Source organism: Dipodomys spectabilis, unplaced genomic scaffold, assembly GCF_019054845.1.
Source record: "Dipodomys spectabilis isolate Male_0828 unplaced genomic scaffold, ASM1905484v1 ptg000006l, whole genome shotgun sequence".
Lineage (NCBI taxonomy): Eukaryota > Metazoa > Chordata > Mammalia > Rodentia > Heteromyidae > Dipodomys > Dipodomys spectabilis.
In genome coordinates this window covers 19,990,688-20,013,880 of record NW_024870683.1, presented here as the reverse complement: position 1 = coordinate 20,013,880, position 23,193 = coordinate 19,990,688, and the positions used below count along the sequence as shown (strand labels likewise).

The 23,193-nt window shown below is 41.6% G+C and overlaps 1 protein-coding gene across 7 annotated transcripts in view; it reads left to right on the top strand.

Moving 5' to 3' along the window:
- Lpar1 (lysophosphatidic acid receptor 1) overlaps positions 1-23,193 on the top strand; it is a 282,752-nt gene that overhangs the window by 140,002 nt on the left and 119,557 nt on the right. Inside the window, exons 3-5 of one of the 7 annotated variants that reach the window (XM_042695753.1) lie at positions 11,701-11,810; positions 12,637-12,780; positions 13,305-15,538. The gene's annotated coding sequence lies outside the window, so the exon portion shown is untranslated. Of the gene's footprint in view, positions 1-11,700; positions 11,811-12,615; positions 12,781-13,304; positions 15,539-15,710; positions 15,798-16,033; positions 16,114-16,412; positions 16,578-19,255; positions 19,278-22,113; positions 22,136-23,193 lie in introns of those variants that run through there. The other 6 variants (XM_042695744.1, XM_042695778.1, XM_042695770.1 and 3 more) reach the window with 6 other exon arrangements.

The window sequence follows — 23,193 nt, the reverse complement described above, 5'->3', positions numbered from 1 at the left end:
TCATTACAGTGCTGTTTTTAAAAAAAGCTCCTCCTGTCCTCCCTCCCGACCCCCCCTCCCCCAGAAGGGGCTCAAATCATATAGACATTTCTGTCAATTGAACAATCTACTGTTGACTGGTCCAGGTGAGTGGAGCAGCTCTTTCCATTTCAATTAGTCACTCAGGGACATTGTTCCTCTTGTTGCTTTATCCATCCCTAGAGTGTTTTGCTCCATGTTTGAATTACGTCAAAGAGAGATCACAGACATTTTTTTTCAGTCAAATCTTATGGAAAGTTGCATGATACTCTTCCACTCAACAATCTTCCACACTGTTGGTGAGAATTAATCACATGATCACAACTGGCTGAGAAATGGAGGCTCTGGCGGCACATCCAGGGGCCCCACTAAAATTCTATTAGCAGGAAAGAAGAGAAGAAAGGATTTCTGATGACCGCTAGCAGTCCTCCCCACCATGCTCATCTCTAGGAAAATGAATCTCCTGAGAAGTATGGAGATCCAACTCAATCATGGTTTCCTGAGAGCTTAAAGTTAGCTATGGCTCAGAGGCCAAAAGGGAGTCTTTGACCCCTCACACAATAACAGAAAACTTCATTGTTTTTTACTTATTGGAATCAACTATGGAGATTATTTTATATATTTTTGCTTTTTATTTTTTGCCTTTGTAGAAGGGGAAATCTAAGTTATGTTCTAAAAGGTGAGCTGTAGTCAGGGCTATCCTCAAATCTCAGTCCTTTTGTTCTACCCTGGGCCTTCTTCAGAGGCTCTGCCCCCTCCATCCCCCACTGCACAAAAGAACACAAGATAATCTTTCTCCAAATGGTCCAGGACTTCTGAGTTTTCTCCTCCTCTGAGAATGTCTTGGATACTGAGAGAAAAATATAACAGTGTTAAATAAATACAGGAATGCATTGGCTCATGTAATATAAAAGTCCAGGGGACACATTGTAGATGATACTGCTTGATCCAGGAGGTCAAATACGATATCAAAGTATGTTTGTCAATGCTACTTTTCCGGGTGTTGGCTTGCTCCTTTGCCAGTCCTCATTCTAGTAGTTTCTAACATTTCAAACTTTCAGATTCAGAGTTCTAACTACAGCCCTAACGGAGAGCAAATCTCTTTCTTATCGCCACCAACAAAAGAATCCAAGATCATTGCTCCATTGCCTTGCCTCATCCCTTGCTCATCTTAAAATAAATCAGTGCAACTACAGAGTTGAGTGCTCTGAATGACCAGGACCTCATTATATGCTGCATCCAGAGCAAAAGGTTAACACCCCACCACACAGTAGAAAGAAAAACATGGTGCTATTGACCAAAGGGAGCAAGGATATCAGGTGACAAAATCACAAATGCCTGCTAAACCAGTGACCTGTGGAGTTGATACTTCTGAATAATTTTAGGATGACTCTTAAATACTTGCTTTTAAGTAAGGAAATTCTTTAAACCTTTCAAACAACTAATTTACCCAAATCATCCTCTTGCAGTGTCATAGCCTACATGTTTGTGGTTATCCTATCTCCATGGCCTTCCCTTGCAGACGAGCATCTATCTTCCCACTAGGACCTAGTGACAGTGAATTCTATCACAGTATTTACCAGGCTGTTTCTTGTAGTTTGATTTTACAGACTGTTTCCGTTTTCTATAACTTCACCCCATACTTTATTTCTAATGCAAATGCTTAGAAAATCATAGGCCAGGGACTAGGGGCTCATACTCACAGAAGGCTAAGATCTGAGAATCATGGTTCAAAGCCAGCAGGAGCAGAGAAGTCCATGGGTTCTTATCTCTAGTTAACCATTGAACAGCTGGCAAGAAACGAGCAGCATACCTTACAGGTTCATGTGCCTATGCTACTCAGGAGTCTGAGATCTGAGGATCATAGTTTGAAGCAAGCCCAGGTAAGAAAATCCGTGATATTCTTATCTCCAATTAATCATAGAAAGAGTCGGAAGTGGAACTGTGACTCAAGTGGTAGAGAGCTAGCCTGGAGCAAAAAAGGAGGTCAGGGATATCTCAGGGGCCCAGAGTTCAAGCTCCAGTACTGGCAAAAATAAAGCTGGAAGTGGAGTGTGGCTCAAGTGGTAGAGTAGCAGCTTTGAGCCGAAAAAGCCAAGTAAAACTGAGGTCCTGAATTCAGTCAAGCCACAGAATTGGCGCGCGCGCGCGCACACACACACACACACACACACACACACAAGTTATGTATTGACATAGATAAATGGAAATCATCCATTATAATAATAGTTTGTAAAAGAATTGTAGGAAATCAAGCATTTAATTGTCCCAATAACTGAACAGATCTTTCCAAGATTCATTTAAGATTAGTCCTATTGATAGGTAGATATTCTCCAGGGCTTGAAACTGACAAGGCATATCTCAAAATAATAGCAAGACTGATATCACTAATGGGTACTAGTTAGGGAGCAGAGATTGTAGTTTTAACATTGTCATCTTGCAGCAAAGTTAGATTAGGAGGAACTTAATTCAATGTATGTGGAGGAGATTAAGAACACAGACTGGGTTAAAAATCTTAGTTCTATGACTTACTCTATCTATTTGATATTAGATCAGTAACTTGACTTCATTATCTATCAATTTCTCCATTTATAAATTGGAAATAATAATAATATTGGCCTCTCAGCATTGATGTGATGCTTAGATGAGTTAGTAGGTGTAAAAATGTTTAGAGTATTTTAAGAGCTATAAAAGTAACAGAATGGCCATATACATATAAAATTACTTCAGTGATGATGATCATTTTTTTCATGAAAATTCATACATAAATATTCAGCGCACAAAGGGAGAGAAGCATTATTCAGTAGCAAGTTCCTTGAAGAAACAACCGAAGCACAAAGCCCACATGTTCTTTTATGAACCCAGCCTAAATTATCCACATGTGAGTAAGAAAGTGGGAATGACATAGTAATGGAAAAACAGGCTAATCAGCCCGCCCTACTTCCACATTCAACGGTGGAATAATTTATGGGAAAGCTCTCTCTCTCTTTCCAAGTTTCTAAAAGCTGCAATCACATCACTATACGGAGAGAGCTACAAAATCAAGCTCCAAACAATGAAAACATCAGTTTCTTAATGGAACAGCTCCAACCATCTGGCATTCATATGTTGTTTGTGGGGGTGGTTATTGTACAGGCGTAGTGACCCAACCCCACCTCCAGGCACAAAGCTTTCATGCAGGAAGTTTTTACCCTGGGCACTTGTGGCTGATTAGTATTACCAGAAGAGGGTTTCCCCCACTCCAGTTCCTTTGTTACAATTACAAATTCAGGTCTATTATTTTTTTTTCCATGAGTACACATAAAGAAGGAAACTTCAAATATATTTGTAAGGAAAAAGAATAGGTAGAAGGAAATTTTAGTATTTCAGAAAGAAATTTGTTAAGAAAATCTTAAAAAATATCTTTTAAAAGAAGTGTCCTGCTTCATAGGCTGGATATAGGCTTAATGCTAAGCAGTGATCTCCTCTAAATGGATTGCAATGAGATATTTAGGTAGTTCTTGTTTTACTTTAAAAACTTTAATGGAAAAAAAACTTGAACCACACAAAGTAATAACATTTCATAGGTTTTTGCATAACTGTCTTTTTTTTTTGCTGGTCATGGGGCTTGAACTCAGGGCCTGGGCTCAGTCCCTGAGCTTCTCAATATTCAAAGCTAGCACTCTACCACTTGAGCCACAGTGCCACTTCCAGCTTTTATTTGAGTAGTTTCTAGGAGATAAGAGTCTGATGGACTTTCCTGTCTGAACTGCCTTGGAACAGTGATGCTTAGATTTCAGCCTCCTGAGTAGCTAGGACTACAGGCGTGAGCCACCAGTGCCCAGCTCATAACTCAATTTTATAAGTTTATTTTCTTTTCCCCTTAACTATGGAATATGACCTATAGTTAAAGGTTTATTTTAGTTGGTATCAAGGTTTCAAGGGCCCTCCTTCTCTCCTTCCTTCCTTCCTCCCTTCCTTCCCTACCTCCTTCCTTCCTTCCCTCCCTTCCTTCCTTCCTTCTTTCCTTCTTCCCTCCCTCCCTTCCTTCCTTCTTTCCTTCCTTCCTTTTTTTCCCCTCTTCCTTCTGCACTCCTTTTCTCTCAAAAAGAACAAAAATTTCTAATATATGTAAATACTAAATATATACTAATGTCTTGGACCACTTGGGTTTCCATAATAAAATGGACTAAACAGTAGCATAAAAAATGTTAAAGGTTCAGCGGTAGAGTGCTTCCTTAGCATGTGCCCTTCCAGGCCTTACAAAATATGTTTTTAATTGACTAATAATAATTGCATTTATTTTATGGGTGTGGATGGCTTTTAAACAACAAGAACATATTACTCATAATTCTAGAGATTGGGAAGTCTAAGGTCAAAATACTGAAAGATTGTGTCTGGTGAAGGCCTTTTTCCTGGTTCACAGATAGTGTCTTCTTGTGGTGCTCTCACATGGCAGAACTGGCAGGATAGCTCTTTGAGGCCTCTTAAATAAGGCCACTAGTCCTGTTCATAAGAGAATAGACAGAATCACCTCCCAAACACCCCACCTTTTAATACTATCACCCTGATTATTAGAATTCAACATGGGAATTTGAAGAGGACCTAAGCATTCAGACCACAGCTCAAGTGCTAGAGGTATATACCAAGTTAAGAGCATTTACTATTTATTGCTTAAAAGAAAATAAACTTGGGGGGAGTATTGGAAGGGATGGGAAGGGGAAACAAAGAGGAGGCAACAACGCTTGATAAGAAATGTACTGGTTATCTTGCCCATGTAATTGTAACTCCTCTGTACAGTATTCTCACAATAAAAAATAAATAAATAATTTTTTTAAAAAATCAAAAAAAAAAAACCAACTTGGTTACGCATTCAGCACCAGAAACTAAAGAGAGTAAGACAGTAAACCTAAGATCAGTATAAAGGATTTGACCATGCACAAAACAATGAATGATTACACAGCAATGAGTGAATAGGATTAATATATCTTAAATCTGTTTCTTTGTTTAGAGATTAGAAAATGACCGTTAGCAAAGCAAATTGTGTTTACAAAAAACAATCTACAGTATTAGGGTAAATGAAAGGGTAAGATACACTTAAGAAAATATTATAACAATTCCAAGTCAGGCCATTTGGAAATCTCAATCAAAAGACTATTAAATAAAATGTATTTAAAGATAATTGAATGACTTAAGTAGGACATTAACTATTGAAGATACATGGAAAGGTCTGGTTTTCTCTAAGAAACAAATAGTGAGGCTAGTTAAGAGTTTAGAGGATGAAATGGAGTCATGGCTCAAGTGGTAGTGTATAAGCCTTAAATGAAAAAGCCAGGCAAAGCCGGGCGCTGGTGGCTCACGCCTGTAATCCTAGCTACTCAGGAGGCTGAGATCTGAGGATCATGGTTCAAAGCCAGCCCGGGCAGGAGAGACCGTGAGACTCCTATCTCCAATAAACCACCAGAAAACCGGAAGTGGCACTGTAGCTCAAGTGGTAGAGCGCTCGCCTTGAGCTGAAGAGCTGAGAGACAGTGCCCAGGCCCAGAGTTCAAACCCCACGACCGACAAAAAAAAAAGAAAAAGAAAAAGCCAGGCAAGAACGCAAGACTCTAACTTCAAGACCCAATACCAGCATACGGGGGGAAAAAACAAAAAAAAAGAGGGAATATAGTGGGGTTGTTGAAGAGTAATATCTATGAAAGGAAAAGGTGGAGAAGCAGTATGGGGCAGGGAATAACATCAGAGCAAGTTGTAGATCCTATAAAGTCTTTGCTAGCCAAAGATGGATCTTGGGAGCAAAGGTAGCTCATTAGAGATGTTTATCATTGGACAGAAATGGCTAGGCCCGACTTTAATTAGTCATTGGTTGCCATGAGAAGAGAATACTCTTGATTTTTACTAGGTGCCCAGTCACTGGCTGAAGGAATAGTCCAGTTAGTATACAACCTCATCTCTAAAGCTAGAAAGGACTGAGAAGGTGCTAACTACTGTAGTCTATCAGCTAACTACACTTTCCCCCGACTGGTCCCTTGAAGGAGATTAGAATAGTACATATCCCTGTCTGCCATAATCTTACCCTTTGCTCTACATGGATCTGTTTCTAAGTTTGTTGAGGAAGCAACGCCCCCAGGAATCTGGAGGGAAAACTTAGAAGAAGGTTAGTAGTAGGATTGACAGTTTTCATTAGTGCACTTAGTCCGAGGAACACAATTGGTACCCATCCTATTCCTCTCCTATTGTGCATGCTGATCCCTCAAACCCTCAGTTAAACACCTTTGCCAGGCTTCATAACTTGGCTTTCTGCTGGACCGAAACCCCTATTCCTCAGCAGTCTGTGTCCTTGGTACCAGTACTTTATTTTTGTAGTTGCTGTGTTTTCCTATTCATAGTCACAATTGGTTAAAGGAGTATCAGTAGACACTGAAGCCATGCCCAAAGGAGTCTTACACATATTTCCCTGCTTCCATTTTAATAACAGCATTTCTCTCTCCTCCTAGTAATCATCAGAGTGAATTATCCCAGAAAGGTTGTTGGTCATACTTCTGTCTCTATACACAAGGACCCCAACATTCAATCACAGCTTATGGCACCAAGACATTAGCGTTGTCCTTTAAGGAAAATGTAGCAGCTCTAACCCTAAAGAACCCTAGTGGTACAGAGAGAAGACAAACATCGCAGTGCTAGTGATGGCAAATGGGGCCATTTTTGCCTTTATCTTCTTGGTTCATGTGCCCTTTTTTCCCCTCGTTGAAGACACAATACTATATGAAAGTCTCTGGCCCAGTGCAAATATTACATCCTGAAAGGTAGTTCCCACCCTTGCCTTCTCCAAGTTGGCACTTCAGCTCTGTTTTCATCAGGATGGTCCATCTCTCAGCAGAAAGCTTCAGAATGGTAGAAAATATGCTGAGATCACATGGGCTTTATTTCCCTATAAACAATGCCCTGGGTTGTATGTTATACAGGATTCTAGGCCTGTGGATCAGACATTCCAAAGGTAATGATATATCCAGACTGTTAATCCTTCTAAGTTGGAAGAGGCCCAACCTAGCCCAAACTAGCCAAACTTGGCAAGTTGACCAGGTCAATTTGGTTTCCTTTAAGATTAGTTCATACTAGGGGTTCAGAGTTATTCTCTATCCCTGGCACCTTAGATATTCAAAAGTAACACTAGACAGATGAGCTTTCTAAATACAGGTCTATGTGGTCATGCCCAGGCCCAGCCTTCCTGAGGGCCACGTCATTCATTGTCTAATGATGTCATTGCTGATAAAGACTGGCTCAGCATTCCTGCTATGGAAATGAACAGGAATTCGATCTCTTATCTATCCTTTATAGTTGAAGAGCTATGAAGGGGAGGATCATGTTCATTCAAGTTCATTTTGGAATTGATTATGATATTCAGTTTAATTTGTACTTGCCAAAACTTGTCCCTAATGGGTGAAGTCCATGCTTTCTGAGTCTAAATTTCTACAAGTCAGTGCAGATCTATCTCTGGAAAGAAGTCTACTTATTTTCACTGTCAATCTTTCAAGAACTTTAAGTCCCTCTAAAGAGCTGTAAATATAATTTTTCATACTTTTCGATTCCTTCCTTCCTTCCTTCCTTCCTTCCTTCCTTCCTTCCTTCCTTCCTTCCTTCTTTCTTTCCTTCCTTGTCCTTCTTCCCTTCCTTCCTCTCTCTCTCTGCCTATCCCTCCTTCCTTCCCTTGCTTCTTTTCTTTCTCTCTTTCATTTTTTTAGAGATCAGAGATATTAAGCTCATCAACATATTTTATCAAGGTTAATTTGTTATCCTCTTCCTTTATTCTGCCCCCACTGCATCTCTGAAAGATGCACACGCATGTGTGTAGGTGTACGTGTGTGTGTGTGTGTGTGTGTGTGTGTGTGCATGCACATGACAGAACAGGGGCTCAAACTCAGGGCCTTGTGTTCTTGATAGTGCTCTACCACTTGAGCCACACTTCCAGCATTTTGCTGGTTAATTGGAGATAAAACTCTCATGGGCCTGGGTTATCTTTGGGCCTTGATACTCAAATCTCAACCTCCTAAGTAGCTAGAATTACATGTGTGAGCCACCAGCACTTAGAATTTCATGTATTGTGAGTATATTGGTAATTTGCTCTCAAATGTTGCTGACTAGTCTATGTGTGTCCGTGTATGTGTGTGTACGTGTGTGTGTGTGTGTGTGTGTGTGTTGCTTTTGGAATTTATTCTCTCTGCTCTTTGCAGAGAAATGTGGGGGGGGGGGGTGAGGGTTGTCAGAGATATTTGCTTAGATATAATCAGTGCTTAATCCAGCAGAGTGTGTGCAAAGGTTTGACATCTCCCTAACTTGCTAACGCTCTCTAATGCTGTAGAGTGGATCATTTGAATTCTTTTGTCTGATCCATACAGTCACAGATAAAGAACACTGCTGAACCCTTGTGATTACATTTTAAAAATGTGAGTGAATGTAAACTAGTTAGTGCCCAAGTATGTCAGAACAGATAGGACAGCTAGATGCCTCTTCCAGAATATAAATACTCTGTATGTCTGTGTAACAGTTTCATAACTTTGCTTACCTTCTCAAAGGGAAAATTCAGAGCCTCCTGATGAAGGAACATTAGCCCCTACTTGTTCTGCTTTGTTCTGGAAGGTATCAAGGGCCATGGAAGCAAAACAACAGGAATGACAATAAATCACACATTGCAGAAAATGTCTCTTCCTCAATCTTGTATAGCATGGACAATACTGTTCACAATCCTTCAATTACTCATTGCATCGCTTGAGGCAGACGACCTGTCGGTTACAACATCTCACAAAACCTCTTCTTCAACAAGTCATATTTTATATGAAAGAAAGGAACAGATAATTTTTTGCACATTGTGTACAGAATTCTTCTCTGTTCTGAAAGGATGCAGATATTCTAAATATGTGAAAATTTTACTTAAAAAATTAATGTTTTCAACTCATTAAAAACCCCTAAAATGGTGTGAGGTAAGGATCTGATTTTTTTCTACATATGTGTCAATCCTCTCAGCATCATTAAATGAAACATGCTTGCCATATCAGTTTTCATCAACTCATTGGTCATTGGTCACTTATATGTAGTTCTGCTTCTGAATCTTTCATTATATTATTTGTCCTCAAGCCAGTTGTAGTCTTTAAGAATTCCTTTGGGCTAGGAATGAGAATGTGGCTTAGTGGTAGAGTGCTTGCCTAGCATGCAGTGCCACATAAACAGGAAAAGCTGGCAGTGGAGCTGTGGCTCAAGTGGTAGAGTGCTAGCCTTGAGCAAAAGAAACTCAGGGACAGTGCCCAGACCCTGAGTTCAAACCCCAGGACTGGCAAAAAAAAAAAAAGAATTCCCTTGGTTATTCCTAGTCTCTCCCCTTCTACATAGATTTTAGAGTTACTTTATCCAGGTTTGTGAAATTATTGCAATGCAAAGTACAGTGTTTTGTTTTGTTTGTTTGTTTTTGTCCTTGGGCTTGAACTCTGGGCCTGTGTGCTGTCCCTGAGCTCTTCAGCTCAAGGCTAGCACTCTACCCCTTTAAGCCACAGCAACACTTCCATTTTCTGGTGGTTAAGTGGAGAGAAGAGTCTCACATATTTTCTTGCCTGGACTGGCTATGAACCATGATCCTCAGACCTCAGCCTCCTGAGTAGCTAGGATTACAGGTGTGAACCACCAGCACCTGGCCTAGTGGTTTTTTGTTGTTTGTTTGTTTGCCTGCTAGTCTTGGGGCTTGAACTCAGGGCCTGGGTACTATCCCTGAGCTTCTTTTGCTCAAGGCTAGCTACCACTTGAGCCACAGTGGCCTTTTCTGTTTATGTGGTATTGAGGAATGGAACCCAGGGCTTCATGCATGCTAGGCAAGCACTCTGCCCCAGTGTATTTTATTTTATTTATTTATTTTTTGTTTTTTGTTTTGGTCCAGTTGTGGGGCCTGAATTCTGGGCCTGGGCGCTGTCCCTCAGCTCTTCAGCTCAAGGCTAGCGCTCTACCACTCAAGCCACAGCACCACTTCCGGCTTTTTTCTTTTTGCTTATGTGGTGCTGAGGAATTGAACCCAGGGCCTCAGGCATGCAAGGCAAGCGCTCTACCACTGAGCCACCTTCCCAGCCCCCCCAGTGTATTTTATATACAGAATTCTTTCACCCACAAATTTGGTGTATCTTTTTATTATGTATATTAATAAAATGGCCTAATTTTCTTCACACAGACACTAGTCTTTTACCCAAGTTATGATATGACATGTTGCTATTGTAAGTAGGGCTTTTTTAGAATAAAAGCTGGGACTTTTTTTTTACATATTGATCTTCTATTCAAGAATGTTGCTCAGTTCTTATATTTAACATAATCCTTTATTAAATTTGCTTGCATTTCATAAATCATATTTTTCTTTTCTCTTAATTCTTAAACTGTATAGATTCTTTTTATTCTTCTTTTATTATGTTGGCAAGGGCTTCACTACACTGTGGAGTATATACGACCAAAGCTATTTTTTGTTTTATTAACTTTAAAAGGAAGTGTCTATTGAATTAACATTAAGAATAATGCTTGTAGAATGGAAATGGTGGCATAAACTTGTAATCCTAGTAGTCAGAGTTGAATACAGGTGAGTCTCCAAACCAAAGATAGCTAACAGAGAGTTCCAGTGTACTCATTACCTTGTTCATGTAACTGTAACCCCTCTGTACAGTATTTTTTATAATAAAAAACATACAAAAAAGAATAATACAGCAAGATTGTCTTTAAAAAAAAGAAAGAAAAGCTAAGCAGGGTCATACAAACTTGTAATCCCTGCACTTGGGAAGAAGAGGAAAGAAGCCCTCCAGGCTGGGTTACACAGTAAGACTCCATCTCAAAACACCAAAAAAAAAAAAAAAAAAAAAACCCAAACAAACCATAAAAAACCCATACAACTTTCAAATTCAATAATAGTTTAAATTATGTTCACCTTCATCATTTAAAAAAATCTGTATGTTTTATAGTACTTGCTTATTATTTAAAATATCTATGTCCACTAAGGTTTAGTTTCTACCCTAAAAAGCAGAACTAGCTCCTTCCGGCTTGAGCCTGCCAAAGGGCCACCCTTCTATCCTTGGTATGATCCCACCCCCTCTGGCTCTGATCATGGTTACTAAACCTCCAGCACTTGAAAAAAAAAGTCTTATTTCTTTTCTCTATTGTCACTGTTGGCTTTATAGAAATTGATCTATTTTACCAGTGTTTTTATTTTATTTTATTTTTTTATAAAACTAGCATTTCCCTCAGTGCTGGTAGCTTATGCCTCTAATTAGCGATACTCAAAAGCTGAGATCTGAAGTTCATGGTTTAAAGCCTGCCTGGGCAGGAAAAGTTTTTAAGATTCTTACCTTCAGTCAACCACCAAAAAGCCAGAAATGGAGCTGTGACTCAAGTGGTAGAATGCTAGCCTTGAGCAAAAAAAGGTCAGGGACAGTGCCCAGGCCCTGAGTTCAAGCCCCAAGACTGGCACAAAAACAAAAGAAAACAGAGCAAAAAACACCTAGCAGTTTGTTTGGTTCACCCTTTCTATCATTTCTTTGTATCTTGGTCTACTTTTAATGTTCAAGTTGTATATATAATTTTATTTATTTTTCTTTTTTATTATTTTTATTGTGAAAATACTGTACAGAGGGGTTACAATTACTTTTATTTATTTTTCTAAATTCTTTTCCTCTTCCTTGCTTTCAGAGCTAAACCTTTTTACTTGGATAAAGGAGACAGCAGAGAAAGGATTTGTTAGCTCTGGTCTATTTCAAACATTACCTGCGTTATTTATGCAAATATATGAGATCACAAAGGTGAGTACCCAGTCACTGTTTCTGAAACAGCTTATGGGGGCCCTGACCACATGGTAGCTGCCAGGCTGGTGTGCACATAGCTCTAACTTCGAGTCCCTGTTTCTGCAGTCTCCTTTGTGGTTTCTTCCCTAAAGAGAGTGTTGTTGCTTTTTAAGTCTAAATTGGGCTGTCCTGCCCACCACTATCTTTGGCCTTTTAAAATAGAAAGGTTTTCTAAGGAAAATGGTTTTAAACACTGGGAGAAACTCAGGAGATTCTAATACCCAGCTTGAAGAAGAACAGAACCTGTACCTGGGGAACTGAACCTTTTCTCTAGGAGACTGAATTCTCTCAGCATATTGTCTCACTAAAATATATTCTTTGAATATATCAAAAGTGTATTTTTTGAACCAATCTCTATTTAATAGACCGGAGGGAAAGTTTTCAACTGGTCTCTGTGATGATGGTTTTTGTTACTCTCTAGGTTTATTTTTTATTTAATTTTTATTGTTTATTTTATTTTATTTTTGTCATAGGGAAGGGAACATAGGGAAGAAAAAGACAATTGGGAGACTTGGCAAACCCTTTTGAACAAATAATAGTGCCACGGGCAGTGATAGCTAATTTTTCAATCCAAAGGAAATGTTCCTGATTAATATCAATAATCTGACAGAGTCTACAGTATTCTTTAATATATGAATATAAAAATGCTGCTAGTATGTCCATCATCAAACATTTTCTCTGGACACACACACACACACACACATATATATATTTATATACTTTTTTCTCTCTCTCATGCTTGATGACACCAATTGCTTTTTAGCTATGTTGAAACTATTTACAGAAACAGATCTTGAGAAATGCACCTTAGCAGAGAACAGGAGAGAAAGTTTAGGACAGAAAACATTAGGATGACTCTCCAAGGAATAAATTTGAATGACCAAAAGAAGATTCTGGACAGGAGAAAACATGAATCAAGTGAATCAAGGTGAGTCCCCTTTTTTATTTCCCTTAAAATAACTTCCTCCAGGTTAGTGATTTAAGGAACCTATTCAAATACTTTATCTCACTTTGATAAAGACAACCTGGAGCCCTATAAATTAGATTGTATGAGTGTAGCCCCATTTTTACAGACTAGAAAGCAACTTCACTGAGAACATGACACTAGTGTAGATGGGTTAGTCTGTGTGCAGTTTTGTATTGTATCTCATTTTCCCCTTTTATACTGCACACACAATGATCTACTTTTGATTGTAAAGTTATTGACCTAAAGCAAGCTGTGGAGGCAGTCTCCCTGAGACAGGCCTATGCTTGTCAGAAATACAAGTCTAGCCAGGCTGACCTTTGAGTTTGTGTTCTCCAGTTCATTTAGGCCATGGCAGAGCAAAATAAATAAGAGATAAAATGTTTCACAGCAAATAATGTTCTCTTTCTTCTTGACTCTCCTTTCCCTCCTCCCTTTCTCCCTCCCCCTCTCCCTCCTCCTCCTTCCCTCCTCTTTCTTTCTTTCAGTGCTGATAAGAACCAAGGGCCTTGACATGCTAGACAAGAGTTCTACCATTTAGGTACACTGACATCCTCTAACATACTCCTGAATACTCATACCCTGTTAGGACAGATGATCCTGCTTGTAGCTAGAAAAGACTGCATAGTAGTTAAAATATATGTGGCGTGGAAGCCATTGCATTCCTTAGGAATACAGGGCATAAAAATCACTATATTTTTAAATATGCAAGCCTAGTGCTAAAAATCTCATTTGTAGCCAGGCACATTAGCTCACATCTGTAATCCTAGCTACTCACTTCATCTTTTGAGGCTATCCCTGGCAAAAAGTTGAGCCCTTATCTGCATCTATCTGACCAGGTTTTGAGACCCCATCCCAAGTGATACACAGCTGTCATTCCAGCTACACAGGAAATATAAACAGGAGAACCTAAGTCTAGGTGAAAATTGAGGCCCTATTTGAGAACTAATGAAAGCAAAAAGGGCTGGGAGTGTAGGTCAAGTGGTAGAACACCTCCCCAACAAGAACAAGGTTCTGAGTTCAAATCCAGTACTATTAAGAAAGGAAAGGAAGAAAGAAACTCAAGCAGAAATTACATTTGCATTGTGTCTTTGATAGTTGGGGAAAGACTAACCATGGAAATAATTTTAAAACATTTTTTCTCTTCATTAGCCATAGAAGTATTGATATTGAAAAAGCTAGTAAGTGAAGCATGTAAAAAAGTGAAGCATGGGAAAAAATAGCAAATAAGGGACTTTTCTAGTTAAAGTAAAAAACCTTTTTCATATAACCAATATATACTTTTTTTAGGTTTACATTGAACATTTTTCTATTCATCTTACTATAATATCCCTTAGAGTTTAAGCTCAACCCCTGTCATTATTTGTAAGATAAGGAGTGATTCTATAGTTATATTTTATTTTATATTTATTTGCAAGGTAAGTGAGTGGTTTTTAATATTTATATGTGTATGCTTTTATATGCATTTCTGAGGCTGTACACAAATATTAGCACTATGCATGTATCAAAAATTAATGATTCACATTCGAAGTCAATTATTGTGAAAAGAATCATAAATTGGTAGGAAAAGAGAGAAAGCAGAGTCTTTAAAAAGCTGATCTTCAAAAAGAAACCAGAACAATGGTTTTAGAAAAGACTCAGCTTTGGGCTGTAAGTGATCAATAGCCAGGACTCAGCTTTGGGAAGTAAGTGATCAATAGTCAGGACTCAGCTTTGAGCATCCTGAGTTGGGTCAAGGTTCTCAGCAGTGAATGGTGTGAAATGATCATGATGCCTTCAACCCGTCACTCACTGGTGGCTTGAGAAGTTTCCATCTGCTGCAAGAAGACTTAAGGTACCCTCCCCCCCCCCTGCCCCTCCAACTCTAGCTCCAGGGTTGGTGGTGCCCTCAGCCTCAGAGTCCAGGATTACAACCAAGACAGCAGCACTCCCTGGCTGTCGGAGACACAGTGGGCTGAAACAGTCCTGAGGCGTGGGCAGTGCCCTGTGCCATACCATGCCTGAGCTGATGAAGCTTTTGTTCCCAAAGCAGCTACAATTGATGAGGCAACCCTGGTGGCACACGGGAGGCAGAGAATTGGGATGACTCCAGGCACCCTGGCAAGCCAGAGGAGGGAGGGAGGTGGTTAGGATGGTATGGCCAGAGAACCACCTCCTCCCATCGGCTGGGTGCTCTCAAAGCACCAGGATAGGCTCCAGGAGCTGGCCCTCTCCGCTGAGCGTCCCGAGGCCTCGCGTAGGACCGGCAGGCAGCTCCCGCCCACACCTCCAGGTGTGCCGTCCCCACCCTTACATTACTCTTAGGGAAAATTGATGGTTTGCCCTGGCAAAGTTAATTCCGCGAGGGAAGGGGGAAGAGAAATGTATATTCCTGGGTCTGGAAAACGAAGATTGCAGAAGGCAGCAGTTGTTTTTGGTCTGGAGTCTGGGGGACATAAAAAAAAAAATCCGAGGCAGAAGCTTCAGCCGCCTTTCTTCGAGCAAAGTCCACTCTGTGTGGCCGCCTGCAGCCAGGGCTGAGCGCGGAGAAACTTTGCGCCTTCCGGAAAGATTAGAAACGGGCGCCGGGAGAGAGTGAGGCCTGACACCCGGGATTTTGCGGGAAGGGGTGGTGGTGGGGGGGCGCAGGATGTTTTCCAGAGCTTTCCACGTGGGGATGGACGAGCGGATTCACGGTGCAGAGAGCACGGCGGAGTCCTGCAGGCTGTCCCGGGGCGCTCGGGTGAGTGCGGGAGGGGTCGAGGCGCGGGTGGCCCGGCGTGCAGGGGGAGGTGGGCGTGTCCGCACCAGGGCTGGGGGGGGGAGGGCGGGAGGTGTAGAGGGGGGCAGAGGCTTGGTGAGATAATGAATGGCAGGCTTAGGCTCCCCGCCCCCCCTCCAGTCAGCAGACCTGCAGGAGAGCGAGCGGGGCGCGGGAAGTTGGGCGAATGAATGGGGTGAATTGGATGGCAGAAGTCAGGGGCGCAGGAGACACCACCGAGGTATAAGGGAGTGCGGGGAGGGGGGGGGGGGAAGAACCAACTGGGACAGGGCGTCTGGGGGTGCGGGGAGTTGTTGACTGGTGCTACGTGGAGAAAAGAAAAGAAGGAGGAGGGCCGGAGGCCGGCCCTCCCTCGGCACCGCCGCCAGCTCCCCGGCTGGTGACTTCCTCGTCCCCCTGGCCCAGCGCGGCCGCTGGCACTTGGGTGTCCCGGGGCCGAGCGGGCCGAGCACTGAGCACCGGACACTGGGACTTGGTGGAGCCGCCCGAAGGCAGCCTCGGGGCGGTGGGAACCGGATTCCTGGCGGCCCCGGCAGGTAAAAGGGGCGGGGACAGCGCCCCCTGTGCGCGGAGTCCCCGGGCGGCCTCGGCTCTGGCCGGGCGCGCTGGGTCCCGCGGGTCCCACCGAGGACGGCTCTGGTGGTGCACGCGAGTGTGAGTGCGCGCGCTCCCGGGCCGGGTGTGAGTATGAGTGCGCCCCCTCCTCGCGTCCCCCCGGCTGGGTATGAGTGTGAGTGCGCGCGCGCGCGCGCCCGAGGGGCCGGGTGTGAGTGTAGTTACGCGCACACACACATACACTCCGGAGCCAGGTGTGAGTGTGAGTGCGCCCCAGTGTGCGCGCTCCCAGGCCGGGTGTGAGTGGGTGCGCGCGCGCGCGCGTGCCCGGCGGCCTGCAGGAGGCGACGGGAACATCGCCTCTCGCCCCAACCAGTTAACCCAGCCCGGGGAGGGAAGTAGTCGCTGCCACCCGGGCCGCCCATGGCTCCCATCCCATGGCCAGGTCAGTGCGTCCGGGGGGAGAAGGGGGTCCATCCAAGGGACACGCAGAGGGGGCTTTGGGGGTGGGGACCGGGGAGGGCTGAGGCCGGGCCGCTCCGAGTTGCCTCCGGGGGCACCGGGGACCTAGATGCCGGGGCGGCTCGGATCCTGCAGCGCTGCGCGGGTGGCACCGTCCATGCCGGTCCTCACCGGCTCTGCACGCTTGGTGTAGGTTTTGGTGCAGCCGCCTTGCAAGTGTGCTATGCCAGGAACTAAGAAATGGCCAGGCAAAGGAAGGATCTGACTTTCGGTGAATGGCTTTTAAAAAACATCTTTCGGCTCTTTTGGCTTGGGTGGGATGAGTTTGTTGTGAATGGATTTAAAGTTTATGCTTGGTTTTTTTTCTTTGCTTGTTCATTTGGCCTTTGATGTGTTAAGAGTGAGAGCGTCCAGGAATTGTGACTGTCTGGGACCTGAGAATGTTATGCTGTTCTCTCTCTCTCTCTCTCTCTCTCTCTCTCTCTCTCTCTCTCTCTCTCTCTCCACACACACACCTCCATGTTCCATGAAACCTATGGAGTTTTGGTAAATGTTGGTTTCCACACAGCGTTGGCTTGTGAAAGTTTCACTGAGAATATCTTCTTTCTTATTCCAAGAGGAAAGCCATTGGCAGTTGTAAACATGGAAAATGTAAAACAAAATTCTCTATTCCTTCAGGCTTTAAGTCTGTTTTTCATCCATTTGCGTAAGCATCCCTTGCTCAGCCAGCACAATTGGGAAGTCAGAAGTCTGCAATTCAGTCTGCAGTTCTGGCTGAAGAGGGACTGACTCAACAGACACTTGGAAAACTGTTGAATTCCTCCAAGAAGTTACTCCTTTGTCACACAGGGTGAATACCAAGGAAAAAAGAGGTTTGTTTCACTAGACTCATGCAGCTTCATTAACACACCAAAGCATTGTGTGTCACCTACTTATTTCTGTCTTTGGCTCTCCAAAGGCAGCATTATGAGCGACAATCCTCAGCTTATAAGTATATTAGGGCTGTGTTTCTTTTCTTGACTGTTGAGCATAAAGAACCCTAATAGCACAAGAAGGAATGAGGCTGGAAGGCTGAGGGACAGGCTGGAGGACTGGGTGTCATGATCCTAGCCTACTGGTGCATGGCGTCCCCTAGTGGCATGACCCTAGCCGGCCAGGTCAGCTCCTCATCTCCATCTCCTCATTTGGAAAATCAAAGGGTTTGGTGGTCTTTGCCACTTCTTCCAGCAACCCAATAACTAGAGACTGGTAGATTGTCAACCCATAGCAGAATAGTAGGAAGAGAGGAAAGGCTAAAATGGGGAGATGATTGGGAAGGCAACAAAACTAAGGAGGGTAGGATGGAAGAAAACCAATACTAGGGGATGCCTGGAAGGGCCTGAATTTTCAGTGGACAGTTGATTTTCTCTACTTTTTTTTTTTCCTTTTCCATTTCCAGAAGGGAGTCCGTAATGCTGTTTCCCCCTTAAGCTCCAAGTCTTTGTCATTTAAAACTGGAAGCTGCTTAGCCTTAAAATTGACAAGGCCAATGTGATCCTTGTTGTCTGACTTATTTCTGCTAGGTGTCAGTGGACCAACTTGCCGTCAGTCAGCATTGATTGTCCCAGGGAAGAGTAATTGCCCAGGGCTGTGGGCATTCAGCATGGCTCTCACAGTGGAGGTGGTGGGGGAGATTAGAAGGAGGGGGAGAGAAAGTGGGGTGGAGAGAAAGATTAACAGTAGTGGGAATGGAAGTGGTGGCCCTTTTGAAACTTTTACTTATACTCAAAATTAATCTTCTTCAAAATGTTAAGTTGATTTTTTTATCCCCAAATTGTATCAAAGACTGTGAGCTTTTACTGTCTCTCTTCTGTTTGAGTTATTAGAACATTCAAGGGAAATGTAAATCTCCATTGTGGAGTCTTTTTGATACATATGACATTCAGTCTGAAATTAGTAAATTATTTTAGGGCAAAGGATCATTTAAATGCTTAGTAAGGAAAGCTGTAATCTGAGCAGAATACACTGTATCATTTCATCCCAGTAACAGGACTTTAGAAATGTATTTGGAGTTCAAGTTTTTAAATGTCTGTGTTTGATGTATGAAGCCTGTCATGCTTTTATTTATTCACTATTTATGGTTATCAATGTACTGTACACTTAAAGAACATGATTCACTTTAAAAGTGAAGTGTAATATAGTAAAAAAAAAACTAAAAGAAGGTCTTAGTTTAAAATCTGAAAATATTCTCTGGTCTTGCTATTACAGTTGGGTTTCTTTTGTCTATTATGTTACCCCCAAAGTAACAATACTTTAAAGATAATATTGTATTATTATTTAACTATCTTGTAGAGAGAGTTAAATTTTTAAGAAATCTCTTAGATCATTGGGAGAAAGGGAGAAAATTTGAATTCAGTAAGCAAACATTGAACTTGTATGATGAGAAGAAAAGAGCTAGAAAGAGGAGCAAAGCAGAGTATAGACTGAATAGGTGTATGAGTGTTATTTGGCTTGGCTGTGTAATAGCTCTGGGGTCTGTAAAGCTTGGCATACCGGCAGATGGAAAATTAAATTCTGACTCTGGCAAGGACTTCACAAGTCAAGCTTGAAGGATGATGTGCCTTTTAAAGGATGAAGTGGGGAGAGCAAAGATCTGTTATCCTGAGCCAGTGTAGTTGAAGTCCCTAGTGACAAATGCTGAAAGGTAAAAGCAGTGCATTATGGGAAGCTGGGATGTTATTTTAACGAGTCGTGCTACTTACAAAAGTCTTATTTAACCCCAAGCTACATGAAAACACTGAGTAACACATTTTAGGGGTCTAGTGAAAGGTGAAGGGTGAAAAGATACCAGGGTACTAAGTTTTTTTTTTTTTTTAATTTTAAGACATTAACTACCTTTCATTGGAGCCTTAGCCAAAATTTGGTACAAAAGTCAATGCAGAAACATAAAGTTCTTAGGAGTTCAAAACATGTATTAGGCAAAACTTCTGAACCTCTTAAAATTAAAAGGTAGAACTTCCAACCATGTAAAACCTTTAGGAACAATTACATTAGCAAAAAAGCAAAAACATTTGGCAACAATTCAGATTTAAACCAAATACCCAAATTATTCAAATCACCTAAAATATTTTTTGTTCATATTTAGAATAGCATAGCCATTTTCAGTAAAAATGTCTACTCTTCCCATTTCTTAATCATCCCAGAACATGTAGCTAGCCATCTTCCTCCCTAGATTTAAATAACAAATACAAATATTTATTCATGTAGGAGATTCTGTCATTTATCAGAATAGAATCATGAAAGTTTAATATCAAAAATGATCTCAAGCCAGTTGCCCAGTGGCTCATGCCTGCAATCCTAGCTACTGTACTTAGGAGGCTGAGATCTGGGGATCATGATTGGAAGCCAGTCCAGGCAGAAAAGTCCTGTGAGACTCTTATCTCCAATTAACCACTCAAAAACTGAAAGTGGTGCTGTGGCTCAAGTGGTAGAATGCTAGCCTTGAGTACAAAGAGGCTCAGGGACAGCACTCAGGCCCTGAGTTCAAGCCTTACAACTGATCCCCAAAAAATCCCTTGTCCAAAATGCTTACTTACAAGTCTTAGGTAGGAAATAAATTACTGTTTTCTACTTTTTTTCTTCTTAAGGTCTTACCTATATGACTGGCTTTGAATCCTTATCCTCCTCCTTCAGCCTCCCAATTACTGGGATTACAGATGTTCACTACCACCCAGGGCTTCAGTTCTCTACTTTCTAGTAACACCTAATGACTGAGATTTTATGATGATGGTAGACTCCCTTGTAATTTGTGGCTAGTAAATTTTAGGATACTGTCACCAGTTTATTAGTTTTACTGTATAAAATTTTTAGAATAAACTAGTATGTGGCTTCTCTCTCACTCCTTCCAGATTGATAGTGTTCTTTGTACTTTTTGAGGAACTTAGTAAAAACGGATGAGGTTATTGGTTTACAGCTGGGCCTTGGGCTTTTTCAGCATGGAACTGATGACCATGGGGACATTTTTGTTTTTCTTTGTTTAGGGAAGGGCCTGCTGTTTAATGATAATTTAAACATGACTCTGGCAACTGGCATTCTTGACCTTGTTTATGTTATACATAGTATTCAACCACAGCAGTCCCATATTTGCAGCACAGAAGAGAAACAATTATTATTAGCTTAGAAATGGGGTTAATACCCTTGTAAAGAATGAGGACAGGCTGTATGGAATGTGGAGGCTTTTTTTAAAATGAAGAATGTATTTTGATAGAAATAGCTCATTCAAGTTCTGTAGATTATTATTTAAGGTCTTAATATTTTCTTTTTAATTGCTAGCACTTTCTTATGTCTCTGGTAGAATCTTTATGGGATCCATTAAGAAGAGGTGTTGAACCTCCCCCACCACATTGGATAGATTTTTTTTTTTCAGCCATAGGTCAAAGGTAGAGCTGCTTTCAGTAAAGGTTTAGAATTACCCTTGAACTTGAAGTGGCTAGACTACTAAAAAGAAAGATAAGAGATTTGATTAGCTTCTTTTTACTATCTTCAGGATACAATTTGAGTGAATGACCTTCTCAGCAGTATTTTTTACCTTCTGCAAAGAGACTGGGGTTTTGGAATGTTTAGTAAATTAAGCTAGCTGAGTTGAAGGAGCCCAAAGTTAGTGTATTTTATTTCTCAGGAGCTCAAAAGGGCACTTTTTTAGTGCCACTGTGTGTGTGTGTGTGTGTGTTGGGAATGGGGGTGGCATTTAAATGCCTTGAGATACTGTTTAGTAAATTAGTATGATTTTGAAGTCCTGTTATTATTATATTATTGACCTGTTGGTACAGACCAAAGGATATTATATTAATAATTGTCATCTGACCAGTGCTATACAAATGCTAACCCTTCAAGTTCATGTAAAATTCAGTCTTTCCCACCAAAAGAAAAAAAAAATGAAAGGGGACTATATCACTGCATTCATGGATTTAGGTTATAATTTATTTTCTTTTTGTGGTACTGTTTTTAAAAAGTGATATAATGACAGGGCAGAGTCTTAACTTTAGTCCAGTGCTAAAACAAACATGTACAAGCCTGAGAGAGGCAATCAGGCTGGGTTCATTGTATTATGGGAATAAAGGGAAACGACTTCAAAACCAGCCCTCCCTTTTTTTTTCTAAAAGAGAAAAAGAAAATTTGACTAATGACACTTGGTCTGAGATCTCTATTGTAGGGTGGGATTTCCAAGGTTGTAATTTCTTAGTTAAAGGAACTCTGTTCATTATGATGGTTTGGATTGCCTAGGATTTTAAAGGTTTAAAACTCACTGGGCAAGGGCTGCTGTGAGCCTTATCCTTGGCAAGATTCTCTTAATTCATCATGTAAATACTGACACAATGACGAGATGAGATTTTGGGTCAATCTACTACACCCAGTTCTCTTCTTGGTGTTCTGTGACTAAACTCTCACCACCTTTATTGAAATTTTGCCCTAAGGGAAGGGTATTTCAAACTCTTCAATGAAGAACTGGATCTTGGGCCGAGGAATCAAGTTCTGTTCAACTCTGAGTTGAATACAGTTCAGGTATATGCAATTAACTGTTGCAAATGGGCCTTGTGCTAGGTCTCAGGGGTGGGTGAGGATGAAGAAGGCAGGATTTCTACCCTCCATGAGAAGCACGCAGTCCGGTAACCGACAATTACAATTCAATGTATCAAGGTTTTGAGACTGATAAGCTCTGGTACTATGGGATCCTCACTGGGGTAGGAGGGGAGAGGAAGGAGAGAAGAGGGGTGTGGCTGACCTTTAGTGGTCAAGATAGTGGAGGTGGTAAGGAGGAAGGTCAAGGAGGGATGGAGGGATCCTGGGAGATTATTTTCTGGTGGCACTCTGGGAGATAAACTGAGCCTAGAGGAGGAAGAAAGGAATCTAAGGAGGAGGGCCTAGGAAGATTTCTACTTTGTTTAGTTGTGACTGGTTTAATCAAAATGCTTCCCCTTTTACTGGTAAAATAGAGATATGCACTGATTATCCACTTGCCAAATCTGGTTTTCTTTTCTGTGTTCCTGGGCTTAATTCTTTACATTACTCATTCATTTGTCTTTGAACATTCATTTGTTGAATACTCAATCTATCCTGGAGGACAGTGGGGAAGGAGACCAACCCCCCTCTTGTCAGGAAGCCTGCCTGCTGTCATATTTTGTGTATAACTAAAGTTTGGATTTACCTTCACACATGGGTGTCTTTTTTCTTTCTAGTTCTTCATTTTTAGGAACGCTTTTCTTCAAAATATCTTAGTGTTTTACGGTCAGATAGCTTCTCCCCCCTTAGGGAAGGAGATAGAGTTTATGAACTTGAAATGTTCTGCCAAGATTTACCTGCTCATTGGAACGTTCCAGAGGCAGACACAGCCGGGTCTTATCTGTAGCTCTGGCTGGCTTCCATCTCATTTTGGACCCAACTCGTGTTTGAGTTTTCCTGTGCAACTTATGGCTTGTTTCCTAGAAAACTGGGCATCTGGTGTTTATGGGAAGTGAGACTTACTTGAGGTCATGCTAGCGTGATGCTTTTTTACTTAAGTATTTGTTGAAGCCACTCAGGAATACAAACACCACAGCAAAGCATTCTAATCAGAAGAAAAG